At 40.6% G+C, this 14088-nt stretch overlaps 1 pseudogene; it reads left to right on the top strand.

Moving 5' to 3' along the window:
* Positions 1-558: 558 nt before the first annotated feature.
* Positions 559-14088, top strand: part of LOC105001862 — a 15754-nt pseudogene continuing 2224 nt past the window's right edge.

Here is a 14088-nt window from a genome sequence, read left to right as displayed (position 1 = left end):
CTTTACTTTTTTTATACTTTTAATCTTTGAACCACAGGAATCTATTACATATTACAAATATAAATAATTCAGAAAAAGGATTCAAAGACCACAGATGTATATGTTTTAAATCTATTCAGATATGAGTATCTGAATTACAAAAAGATATTTCAGCAATAAAAATGATTTGCAAACTCCTCAATAAAATAAAAATCATAAGTGATTCAAACATACACAAATAGTGGGAATCACTCTTAGACACTGTAGGAATGAGAACATATTTTTGTTCATTTTACTAAGCCACATGGAACAACTCACAATGACACTTAACAAGGATAAATGTTACAAATATATTGGAGTTTTCTCTTTTTTAGAAGAGGGAGATCAACTTAAACAAAAAATATCAGTTCCAGAAGCTGGAAGTCTGAAATTAGGCTGCCATCATGGTCAGGTTCTAGCTGAGGGACCTATTCATGGTTTACAGATCACCATCTTCTCATTGTATCTTCATATGGCGCACAACAGAAGAGAGGCGGCAAGCTCTCTCAACTCTCTTTTTATAAGGACACTAATGCCGTAATGGAGCTTCCCGGTAGCTCAGATGGTCACGAATCTGCCTGCAACACGGGAGACCCGGGTTCAATCCCTGCATCAGGAAGATCCCCTGGAGAAGGAAATGGCAACCCACTCTAGTATTCTTGCCTGGAGAATTCCATGGACAGAGGAGCCTCGAAGGCTATATAGTCCATGGGGTCCATAGAGAGTCAGATCTGATTGACAGACTAACACACACTTTTAATGCCATAATGAGAGCTCTAACTTATGATCTGATTATCTTCTAAAGGCCCCCACCTTTTAATACCATCACAATCGGAATTAAAGTAACAACATCACCATTGTTTCAATGCTGAGCATTTTCACATGTACTATTTCAGAGAATCCTCATAAAAAGCCTCTCATGTAACTGGAGTAGGGATCATTACAGTCACTGAGTTCATGTGATCTCAAAGTCATCCAGCTGGGGCAAGGCAGTATGAGAATCCTAATTTGGGCTCCTGGTTTCTGACCATTCCCCTCCCCATCATTATGGCCTCGATCATGAAAAAAGTGGTTCCTTTTGAAAATAATGCCATTCTCAAATGTAAAGTATTTCCGTTTTCCCTTCCCCGGTGGCACTGACATATTGGTTTGTTTTGTTTGTTTACAGTATTAGTTTCGGGTGTCACCAGCATATTGTTAAATAAAAGACATCAGATACAAAGGTACCCCTACTGCATGATTCATGTACAAAACATTCAAAAAATGGGCAAAACTGATTCTAGGGTGTTAGCTTTCAGAATAGTGACTTCTTTGGGAAAGAAACAAGCAGAAGTAAGTGGGCTGGGAGGTGGCACACAAGTGGGCTCTTGGCAATGTTCTACTTCTTGGTGGTGGTTACATGGATCTATTTACTTTGAGATAAAATCATGATATTATACATTGATGATTTTTTGCCATTTACTGTATGAGTTAGACTTCACTGAAAAAAAAATTAAAAGGAGGAAAAAAACAGTGAACCACTATATTACATGTTAGACTGACAAAAAGATCTGACAGTATCAACTTATTTGAGATTATGTGAAACAACCAAAACATTTTACCTTCCTGTTGACAGTGTAAATTAGTATGAACTCTAAGGAAAACAATCTGACATTATCTAATGTATTTCATCATTTTTAAGATGAAGTGTTTTCTGCATTTGAACACCTCTGACACAGAATGCATCTTACAGTCACTACCAGGTAGCAGGAATGCCTCCTGTGAACCTGGTTCTTCTTCCTGATGGCCCAATGAGACAACTACAACCCTTTAACATTTCAGTGCACAAATCACGGAAAGACCATCCGAAAAGGAAAAAAAAACCATCTTGGCTGTTGTCTGAAACTTTTGTTGACATCTTCTGGTAAAAAAATCACCAAAAAAAATCCAGATTGAGTGTCAGAGGCTTATAAAAATCAAACCTTACTACATGCTTAAGATTTATACACTCTGCTGTACCTGTTAAACTTGAATGAGGAAAAAAAAATGTATAAATGTATAAAACAATTTCTGCTTCAAAACCCCTAAAATAGTTAAAGTCACAGAAAAAAGCAGGGGGAAAGGGGAGGAGTCTTGAAACTATGGACAGACTCTTAACCTCACTCATTAGAAAAATGCAAATTAAGACTATACTTAGACCCAATTTTCAACCTCTTTGTCATGGTACATTGATGGCAAGGCTGTGAGTAAATACACATCACCCACCTATAAGAACAGAACAGTAAGTATGTAAATTATGTGATGGATATTTTAAAGAACCTTATTGTGGTAAATCTTTTGCAATATATACCTATATCAAATTATCACACTGCACACCTTGAATTCAAACATGTTTTATGTCAATTAAATCTCAATAAAGCTGGGGAAGGAGGAAAGAAACACAAATTATCCCTTTTCACTGGTGGGAGAGTCAGGGTGCAAACATAAGGGCAACCTAGCAATATCTATAAAAATTACAAAGGTATATGGCCGTTTATTAGTAATACCACATCTGAATTTATTCCATAATTATTTACTTGCATACAGGCAAAATGCCAGATGTACAAGGTACTTCATTGTAACACTGTTACAAAAATGAAAAAACAGAAACAAGTCAACAGAGAACTGGTTAAATAAATTATCAAAGGGAAATCATACAAAACAAAAACTATATACTGGAAAATGAAACAAAACTACTCTACAGGAAGATCTTCTGTAAAGATCTCCATCGTTAAGTAAAAAACACAACATACAAAGGGAAGGGTCGATTGTTAAGTAAAAAACACAAAGTACAAAGGAAAGGGTAAGAAGACCAATCTGCAGATCAAAAGGTGTAACACCATACTTTTGGAATCGGTGACCTTTTTGGATAGACAGGAAAAAGTGTCTCTATTTTTATTGCCTTTATTTATATATAGAAATTCTAGAAGACTACACTGCTAACTGATTAAGTCACTTCAGTCGTATCCGACTCTGTGAGACCCCATAGACGGCAGCCCACCAGGCTCCCCCGCCCTGGGATTCTCCAGGCAAGAACACTGGACTGGGTTGCCATTTCCTTCTCCAATGCATGAAAGTGAAAAGTGAAAGGGAAGTTGCTCAGTCGTGTCTGACTCTTAGCGACCCCATGGACTGCAGCCTACCAGGCTCCTCCATCCATGGGATTTTCCAGGCAAGAGTACTGGAGTGGGGTGCCATTGCCTTCTCCAAGAAGACCACATTAAAGGCTAATAAACAAGTTTTCCTGGAAAGAGGGAGTTTTGGAGGAATGTCATAAATAGGAACAGGGTGGCTGAGGGCTAGCGGCGGAATAGTTTGTATATTGGAAATGTTTTTTAAGATCATGGGAAAACCAATATATATAGATTGGTGGTGGTGGTGGTGTGGTCAATAAGCTATGTCCAACTCTGTGACCCCATGGACCACAGCCCGCCAGGCTCCTCTGTCCGTGCGAATTTCCAGGCAAGAATACTGGGGTGGGTTTCTATTTCCTTCTCCAGGGCATCTTCGTGACTCAGTGATAGAAACTGAGTCTCGTGTATCTCCTGCATTGGCAGGCAATTCTTCGCCTGGGGGGCCAGTCTATACATAGATTATACATACTATATATACTAAGTCGCTTCAGTCGTGTCCAACTCTGTGCAACCCCATAGATGGCAGCCCACCAGGCTCCCCTGTCCCTGGGATTCTCCATGTAAGAGCACTGGAGTGGGTTGCCATTTCCTTCTCCAATGCATGAAAGTGAAAAGGGAAAGTGAAGTCGCTCCGTCGTGTCCGACTCTTCACGACCCCACAGACTGCAGATTAGTAAATTAATAAACCAAATTAGGGTCCAAATACTACCAGCATACACATATGATGACAGAAACTATTCTTTTACAGTATCTGTAACTGAGGCAACAGCAGTATCCATCTCACTGAAGTCTTGTAGTGTGAGCACATCTACCTGGCTTGTCATCATCTCTAACACTAGCCTCCTTAAGAAAGTACATTTTCTCCCAAAATTCCACTTTGCTTCTCTCGGAGTCGGGTCAACCTCCTCTCCTCTAGTTACATAAAACCTCAAGACTCTTCTGAACAAAAGACTCACTGAAACGTTCTTGCACTCCCACTTATAGGCCCAAGGGCTAGTCATTTCTACTCACCATTAATTCACCCTAACAACTAAATTATGGTCTAATAAATAAAGGGACATACAAAAGGGAGCATTTAGAGTTCTATTTCCCAGATGGTAGAGTGGTTAACAATCCACCTGCCCATGCAGTCAACTCAAGAGACTCAGGTTCAATCCCCGAGTCAGGAAGATTCACTGGAGTCAGAAATGGCAACCCACTCCTTGGGTATTCTTGCTTGGAAAATTCCATGGAGAGAGAAGCCTGGTGGGCTACAGTTCCTGGGGTTGCAGAGTCAAACATGACTGAACACACACACACACACAAACACACCAATGTTAGGTAGCTGGAATATAAAAAGAAGTCCAAGATGGGCATGGCTAGAAGAACCACTGAGAGGGCACGCAAAAGAAAAGGAAAAAAAAAAAAAAAGCCCAGGAAAGAGGAGGCTGAGGACCAGAACGAGAACCTCTGGCAGGAAAACATGCCCCCTTCCCTGATTGGCCTTGAGTGTATGCCCATTTTGTTGGCAAGTACAAGCCTTATTTTGCATAGGGCTGAGCAATCAGGCTCCAGGGGGAGGAGACAGTATAGAAAGGAAAGCCAGGAGGGATTGGGGCACTCCTTCAGAGGTCTGCCTGCGCTCACATTTCTAGGGTTCACTGCCTGCACCCTGCTTGAGCTGTAACAGAGCTGTAACTAGTCTGTCGTTACAAAAACTGCCTGCTTAATAAAATCCTGCCTGTTTGAGCTGTAAGTATTATCTCAGAACTAAGGGACACCAATAGTATCTCCTCCTTAAACTAAAACAATGAGATAACCCCTATTTTGAACTGTCCTCCACAGTGCATCTCTCATTTACCTAAAATACAAGACATAATTTGACTAAATTCTGGTAACAACAAGATTAAGTATGAGAGTTTGGAGTATAAACCTCTGGTGCTGGTGCAGATGGTGCCCATTCCATCACCCTGTCCAGCAGGCCAGATCCTATACACCCGCCCCAGGTCAGTGATTTTCTCTCTAGAGCCCTTTCTGAGCCCCCAAGGCTCACTCCCATGGGATCCTGCTGTGGCTTCCATTTCATTTATCACAGTGCATTACAAATAACTACTTTGCTTATATCCCTTGCAGGACAAGTAGAGAGTTACATTCAAATTTACAATCCAATTACCTGCAAAACGACTGATTACATCAGGTAATAAAAAAATGTTCACTTAGTGAATTAAACTGCACATGTAGCTAAACTCCCATTTAATGTTCTGCTTCACTCCAAAGGCATTTTACTTCATTCCATCCCTGTTTTGAAGAAAACAGCAACTCCAATAACACTTTTTCTTACTGAAATATCATCAGTATCTTAGATATAAGGCTTCTATAGACATAAAGCTGATGAAAATATTTAGAAAACATGTCACTCACTTCAGAAGTGTTACATAAAACTATGTAAAAATTAAGTATGTCTATTAAACAGTAATAAAATAAAGTGACTTCCCCAGCAGTCCAGTGGTTAATAATCTGAGCTTCCATTACTGGGGGGCAGGGGAGAGTGTGTTCATTTGATTCCTGGTCAGAGAACTAAGATCCTGCTTGCCCCATGGCCAAAATAATAAAAGTAATTATTATCATTATTAGTATCCCAAATGCTCTGCAGAGTGGCAAAAAAATATAATGAAGTAAAAAATAGCTGATGGTACAGTGCTAAATTTTCACAACCTTTTGTTCTTCTCTTATTTTAAAGAAATTATAATATATAATGATAACAAAAAATAAGTACATACAACATTTTGCAAGAAGGTAGAGAGGGTTATAGGAACCAAGCATTTCTCCCAGAGTCTCAAACACTAACTTATACAAGCATTCCCACATGGGCTATTCCATGTGACCCAAGGAAAAGGACAGAGAAGAGAACAATTAACTACTCACATACACCAAAGAACTGTGTGACAAGTGTTTACAATTCAAGATGAGATTTCAAATTTTATCAAACACTGGTAAAAACTGGGAAACAAGGAGAAATGCAAACTTGAAAGATGCCTTTTAAATATATCTTAGTTAACCAAATTAACATAAAAATAGTCATTTCTCTGTACTTGGATTTTAGGCTTTTTTTCCTTTAGCAATAGATCCTGTAAATCACATTATATCAGTTCATGGGCATATTCCTCATTCTTTTTTTCAACATCTGGATATACCAATGGTATAAACATTCTGTGGATATACCACTGTTAGGCGGCTCAGTGGTAAAGAATCTGCCTACCAATGGAGTAGACACGGGATTAATCCATGGGTCGGGAGATCTCCTGGTGTAGGAATGGCAATCCACTCGAGTATTCTTGCCTGGAGAATTCCATGGGCAGGGGAGCCTGGTGGGCTTCAGTCCATAGGGTCACAAAACAGTTGGACATGACTTAGCCACTAAACAACAACAGATTGTTTCCAATATTTTTACAATGTAAACTACTGATATCCTCCTGTCTGCTCCCCTGTCAAACAACATCTCAGAGGAAAGGACAACAAAAAAAAGGGGCTTTGAGCTCAAAACATACCAAATTCAACCAACACTCCCACTGTCCCTGGCCCAGCCTCAGTCTAAGCCATTATCAGCATTTATGGGCTATTCTGCTTTGCTGGAGTAGCCATGAAGAGATACCCCACATCCAAGGTAAGAGAAACCCAAGTAAGACGGCAGGCACTGAGAGAGGGCATGAGAGGGCAGACAGACTGAAACTACAATAACAGACAACAGGCCAATCTGATCACACGGACCACAGCCTTGTCTAACTCAGTGAAGCTAAATCATGGGGTAGGGGGCCACCCAAGACAGATGGGTCATGGTGGAGAGGTCTGACAGAATGTGGTCCACTGGAGAAGGGAATGGCAAATCATTTCAGTATTCTTGCCTTGAGAACCCCATGAACAGTATGAAAAGGCAAAAAGATAGGATACTGAAAGAGGAACTCCCCAGGTCAGTAGGTACCCAATATGCTACTGGAGATCAGTGGAGAAAAAACTCCAGAAAGAATGAAGGGATGGAGTCAAAGCAAAAACACCACCCAGTTGTGGATGGGACTGGTGATAGAAGCAAGGTTCGATGCTGTAAAGAGCAATATTGCATAGGAACTTGGAATGTTAGGTCCATGAATCAAGGCAAATTGGAAGTGGTCAAACAGGAAATGACAAGAGTGAATATCGACATTCAAGGAATCAGCAAACGAAGATGGATGAGAATTGGTGAATTTAATTCAGATGACCATTATATCTACTACTGTGATCAGGAATCTCTTAAAAGAAATGGAGTAGCCATCATAGTCGACAAAAGAGTCCAAAATGCAGTACTTGGATGCAATCTCAAAAACAACACAATGATCTCTGTTTGTTTCCAAGGCAAACCATTCAATATCACAGTAATCCAAGTCTATGTCCCGACCAGTAATGCTGAAGAAGCTGAAGTTGAACAGTTCTATGAAGACCTACAAGACCTTCTAGAACTAACACCCAAAAAAGATGTCCTTTTCATTACAGGGGACTGGAATGCAAAAGTAGGAAGTCAAGAAACACCTGGAATAACAGGCAAATTTGGCCTTGGAGTACAGAATGAAGCACAGCAAAGTCTAATAGAGTTCTGCCAAGAGAACTTGGAGTACAGAATGAAGAACAGCAAAGGCTAATAGAGTTCTGCCAAGAGAACACACTGGTCATAGCAAAAACCCTCTTCCAACAACACAAGAGAAGACTCTACACATGGACATCACCAGATGGTCGACACCAAAATCAGACTGATTATATTCTTTGCAGCCAAAGATGGAGAAGCTCTATACAGTCAGCAAAAACAAAACCGGGAGTTGACTGTGGCTCAGATCAGGAACTCCTTATTGCCAAATTCAGACTTACATTGAAGAAAGTAGGGAAAACCACTAGACCATTCAGGTATGACCTAAATCAAATCCCTTATGACTATACACTGGAAGTGAGAAATAGATTTAAGGGACTAGATCTGATAGACAGAGTGCCAGATGAACTATGGACGGAGGTTCATGACATCCTACAGGAGACAAGGATCAAGACCATCCCAATGGAAAAGAAATTCAAAAAAGCAAAATGGCTATCTGGGGAGGCCTTACAAATAGCTGTGAAAAGAAGAGAAGTGAAAAGCAAAGGAGCAAAGGAAAGATATCAACATCTGAATGCAGAGTTCCAAAGAATAGCAAGGAGAGATAAGAAAGCCTTCCTCAGAGATCAATGCAAGGAAATAGAGGAAAACAACAGAATGGGAAAGACTAGAGATCTCTTCAAGAAAATCAGAGATACCAAGGGAACATTTCATGCAAAAATGGGCTCGATAATGGACAGAAATGGTATGGACCTAACAGAAGCAGAAGATATTAAGAAGAGGTGGCAAGAATACACAGAAGAACTGTACAAAAAAGATCTCCACAACCCAGATGATCACAATGGTGCGATCACTGACCTAGAGCCAGACATCCTGGAATGTGAAGTCCAGTGGGCCTTAGAAAGCATCACTATGAACAAAGCTAGTGGAGGTGATGGAATTCCAGTGGAGCCATTTCCAATCCTGAAAGATGATGCTGTGAAAGTGCTGCACTCAATATGCCAGCAAATTTGGAAAACTCAGCAGTGGCCACAGGACTGGAAAAGGTCAGTTTCCATTCCAATACCAAAGAAAGGCAATGCCAAAGAAAGCTCAAATTACCGCACAATTGCACTCACTCATATGCTAGTAAAGTAATGCTCAAAATTCTTCAAGCCAGGCTTCAGCAATATGTGAACCGTGAACTTCCAGATGTTCAAGTTGGTTTTAGAAAAGGCAGAGGAACCAGAGATCAAATTGGCAAAATCCACTGGATCATGGAAAAAGCAAGAGAGTTCCAGAAAAACATCTATTTCTGCTTTATTGACTATGCCAAAGCCCTTGACTGTGTGGATCACAACGAACAGTGGAAAATTCTGAAAGAGATGGGAATACCAGACCACCTGACCTGCCTCTTGGGAAACCTATATGCAGGTCAGGAAGCAAGAGTTAAAACTGGACATGGAACAACATACTGGTTCCAAATAGGAAAAGGAGTACGTCAAGGCTACATATTTTCATTTATTTAACTTCTATGCAGAGTACATCATGAGAAACGCTGGGCTGGAAGAAGCACAAGCTGGAATCAAGATTGGTTAGAGATACATCAGTAACCTCAGATACGCAGATGACACCACCCTTATGGCAGAAAGGAAAGAGGAACTAAAAAGCCTCTTGATGAAAGTGAAAGAGGAGAGTGAAAAAGTTGGCTTAAAGCTCAACATTCAGAAAACGAAGATCATGGCATCTGGTCCCATCACTTCATGGGAAATAGATGGGGAAACAGTGGAAACAGTGTCAGACTTTATTTTGGGGGGCTCCAAAATCACTGCAGATGGTGACTGCAGCCATGAAATTAAAAGACGCTTACTCCTTGGAAGGAAAGTTATGACCAACCTAGACAGCATATTCAAAAGCAGAGACATTACTTTGCCAACAAAGGTCCGTCTAGTCAAGGCTATGGTTTTTCCTGTGGTCATGTATGGATGTGAGAGTTGGACTGTAAAGAAAGCTGAGCGCCGAAGAATTGATGCTTTTGACCTGTGGTGTTGGAGAAGACTCTTGAGAGTCCCTTGGACTGCAAGGAGATCCAACCAGTACATCCAAAAGGAGATCAGTCCTGAGTGTTCATTGGAAGGACTGATGCTAAAGCTGAAACTCCAATACTTTGGCCACCTCATGCTAAGAGTTGACTCATTGGAAAAGACCCTGATGCTGGGAGGGATTGAGGGCAGGAAAAGAAGGGGACGAGAGAAGATGAGATGGCTGGATGGCATCACCAACTCGATGGACATGAGTTTGGGTAAACTCCAGGAGATGGTGATGGACAGGGAGGCCTGGCGTGCTGCGATTCATGGGGTCGCAAACAGTCAGACACGACTAAGTGAGTGAACTGAACAACACAAAATCAAAAACACAATCTTTCTAACCTCCTTAGATTTAAAAATATATCTACAGTAAAATAGCTTCCAATATCTGATATCTGAAGAAGTACCTGTGCCAGAGAGAAATTCTTTTGCAGTAAAGCCTGGAACAGGGTTAGGGTGGATGTCAGGCTAACCAAGTAATTAGAAAAGCTCTTGCAACAATTCTCAGGCGTGAGAAGGGTAAATTCAATGAAGAGCTTCCCTATGTGCCCTAGGGAATCCATTGCAGCCTGCACACCCTAGAGCTGGTAGCCTCCTTCTCTAGGTCCCTATTACTCAACTAAAATAAAGCTCTAAAATGCAGAGGTTCCCTGCCACAGTTTTCATGAAATCTCTAACTTGTGTGCCTAGGAAATTCCGAACCTCTCTGAAGAACAATCTGGCATTCCCAAGGTCTGAATTTTAACCAGAGTCAGCTCATTAGTATTCCACATCGTATTAGCAAAGCATTCAATTACTGTTAGATCACTTAACAACAAATGGGTTAACACTGTTATCACATTTTCTAGATAAAGAAATAACAGAAATAACCTGACAAATTATTTGACCTCTTGAAAAGAAAAAGCCCTGTGAATATTTTAGAAAACAGCCATTAAAATAATTTCCCAGTTCCTATTATGTTTTATAAAAGTAGATTACTTAAACTTTCAGTAGTTAAAATCACAACATATTTTTCATTGGCACCACAACCTGTAAATATGGCCACCACACAAAGACATTCACTTTGGCATACCCTTAGAACAAGGTTCACAGAACTATATTAATGGCATAGTTTAAAAAACAGGCTTTTCTGGGAATTCCCTGGCCGTCCAGTGGTTAGGACTCAGCATATTCACTCCCAGGGCCAAGGTTCAATCCCTGGTCTGGGAACCAGGATCCTGAAAGCCATGGGTTGTGATTTAAAAAAAAACAAAAAACAGGCTTTTCTTCTAAAGGGTAGAGATGTTCACTAAAATTATCCATAATGTTCACTAAAATTTTACTACATTCTCACTTTTGTTTTTTATGTCAACTATTCAAAAAGCCTTATATGGTCTTTAAGTGTTTATTACTCTCACGAACTTTTAAGAACATCTCTATAAAATCAGCTAAAGTCTGGTCATTGAATGCATGATATACAATTCCTTAAGAATTCTTAAGTTCTGTAATTTCTTTCCCAGCATACTTTAAGCATCAGCCTTTAGAAAACTCAGTAAGTATTAAAATCAGCATTATGAAGTCAACTTTCCATTTCAAAAGGATTCTTCCCCTTATAAACAGAACCAGAATTTCCTTAACATAGGCAGGGCAATAGTTTCTATATAGACTAACAGACAGGTATGTTAACACACAATTATAAGCACATCAATGGTTTGCTTATAAAATCTTCAGTTATTTTTGAGACTTGAAAAAAAACATTCAGAAGAAACATCACTATCACATTCACTAAGTCAGTCACATGATACCTTATGTTATGTGGTCAGCAGAATGAAGCATCCCAGGAATGACTGAGTTGACATATTACATTAAGTAGAGGTACACTGGCAGGGGTTGGGGGGGCAGAGGGGGGTGGCATTCCTTAAATCCTTTTCCTCCTTCCCTTATCAGATAAGATTATCTCCACTTGTCTCTGGCACTAGCTCCCTTTCTGCCTAACAATCTAGATTTTGTCCCATCCCTCAATTAAGAAAATTTAATCACCAAATCCTTCAAGACTTAATTCAAGTCTGACTTCCAGGACGCAGTCCCTTACTAGTCCAGCTCACACTGACTTCTGACTCCTTAGAATTTTAGGGTTTTTTAAAACACAATTACATACATTACACTGTACATTGCTGGCATATTGAGTGCAGCCCTTTAATGGCATCATCTTTTAGGACTTGAAATAGCTCAGCTGGAATTCCATCACCTCCACCAGCTTTGTTCATAGTCATCCTTCCTAAGGCCCCCTTGAGTTCACACTCCAGGATGCCTGGCTCTAGGAGAGTGATCACACCATCTGGTGTGATGAGTGGTTATCTGGGTCATTAAGATCTTTTTTGTAAGTTCTTCTCTGTATTCCTGCCACCTCTTCCTCGTATCTTCTGCTTCTGTTAGGTCCATACCATTTCTGTCCTTTATTGTGCCCATTTTTGCATGAAATGTTCCCTTGGTATCTCTAATTTTCTTGAAGAGATCTCTAGTCTTTCCCTTTATATTGCTTTCCTCTATTTTTTTGCATTGAGCACTTAAGAAGGCTTTCTTATCTCTCCTTGCTATTCTTTGGAACTTTGCATTCAGATGGATATATTTCTCCTTTTCTTATGGATATATTTCCCTTTGCCTTTCGCTTCTCTTCTTTTCTCAGCTATTTGCAAGGCCTCCTCAGACAACCATTTTGCCTTTTTGCATTTCTTTTTATTGGGGATGGTTTTGTTCACTGCCTCCTGTACAGTGTTACATAGTTCTTCAGGCACTCTCTCTATCAAATCTAATCCCTTGAACCTGTTTGTCCTTTACACTGTCTAATCACAATCATAATTTAGGTACTGAATGGTGGAGTAGAAGGATGTGCACTCATCTTCTCCTGCAAGAACTCCAAAATTGCAACTAACCACTGAACAACCATCTACAGGAAAACATTGGATCCCATCAAAAAAAGATGCCCCAGGTCCAAGGGCAAAAGAGAAGCCCCAACAAGATGGCAGGAGAGGTGAAATCACATTTACAATCAAACCCCAAACCCACCAGACACTCGGAGGGTTCAAACAAAACCTTGTCTGCACGAGGACCAAGGGACCCCACAAGAGACTTAGGCAGATCTGCCTTTGAGTGTCTGAGTGTCTCCTGCGGATGCACGGGTCAGCTGTGACCTGCCATGGGGACAGGGGCTCTGGCTACAGCAGACCTGGGAGGTGTGGTATGTGACATAAGCCCTTTTGAAGGAGGCAGCCATTGTCACCATTACCCTATCATAGTTTGGCCAGGCCAAACTACAAGGAGGGAACACAGCCCCCACCCATCAACAGAAAATTGGATTAAAGATTACTGAACCCTGACCATCAAAGCAAGACCCAGATTCCCTCACAGCCAGTCCCTCCCATTAGGAGCTTCCGGAAGCCTCTTATCCTTATCTATCAGAGGACAGACAGAATGAAAACCACAATCACAGAAAACTCCCCAAACTGATCACATGGATCACCTCCTTGTCTAACTCAATGAAACAATGTGCCATGCTATGCAGGGCCACCCAAGACGGACGGGTCACAGTGGAGCTCTGATGAAATGCACTCCACTGGAGAAGGGAATGGCAAACCACTTCGGTATTCTTGCCGTGAGAAATCCATGAACAGCATAAAAAGGCAAAAAGATATGATACTGAAAGACTGCTAAGAAAACCAAAAGCCAGATTTCTAACCACCGCAGTGGGGCAGCTAAGCAACAAGACGCTAGAATGATTTAGAGTTGGAAACGCCAGTAAAAACACGTTTAATTTAATAATGGGTTGAGATGGTTAAAATAAGAAACCCTTATTAAATTTTTTAATTTTTAAATAAAGAAATAAATAAAAAATACAGGACTTCCCTGGTGGTGCAGTGGTTAAGACTCCACACTTCCAATGCAGGAGGCAAGGGTTTGATCCCTAGTTGGGAAACTAATAAATATCCTGCATGCTTCACAGCACAACCAAAAAATTTTAAAACTCAAGAACAAATTAACAGAAATATCTATTTAGAAATTATTTATTCACAGGTTCATATACTTGAGTATTTTCTTGCTTTGTCAGCCAAGAAGGCCTAGGGGCAGTGATAACCAGTAATAATAAGTACACTTAATCAGAAAAGATCAGATAAGTCGCTCAGTCATGTCTGACTCTTTGCGACCCCATGAATCGCAGCACGCCAGGCCTCCCTGTCCATCACCAACTCCCGGAGTTCACTCAGACTCACGCCCATCGAGTCAG

The sequence above is a fragment of the Bison bison genome, unplaced genomic scaffold (assembly GCF_000754665.1).
Source record: "Bison bison bison isolate TAMUID 2011002044 unplaced genomic scaffold, Bison_UMD1.0 scf7180017864384, whole genome shotgun sequence".
Classification (NCBI taxonomy): Eukaryota; Metazoa; Chordata; class Mammalia; order Artiodactyla; family Bovidae; genus Bison; species Bison bison.
Note: the sequence above shows the minus strand (reverse complement) of the source record. Positions and strands in the feature narration are given on the sequence as shown.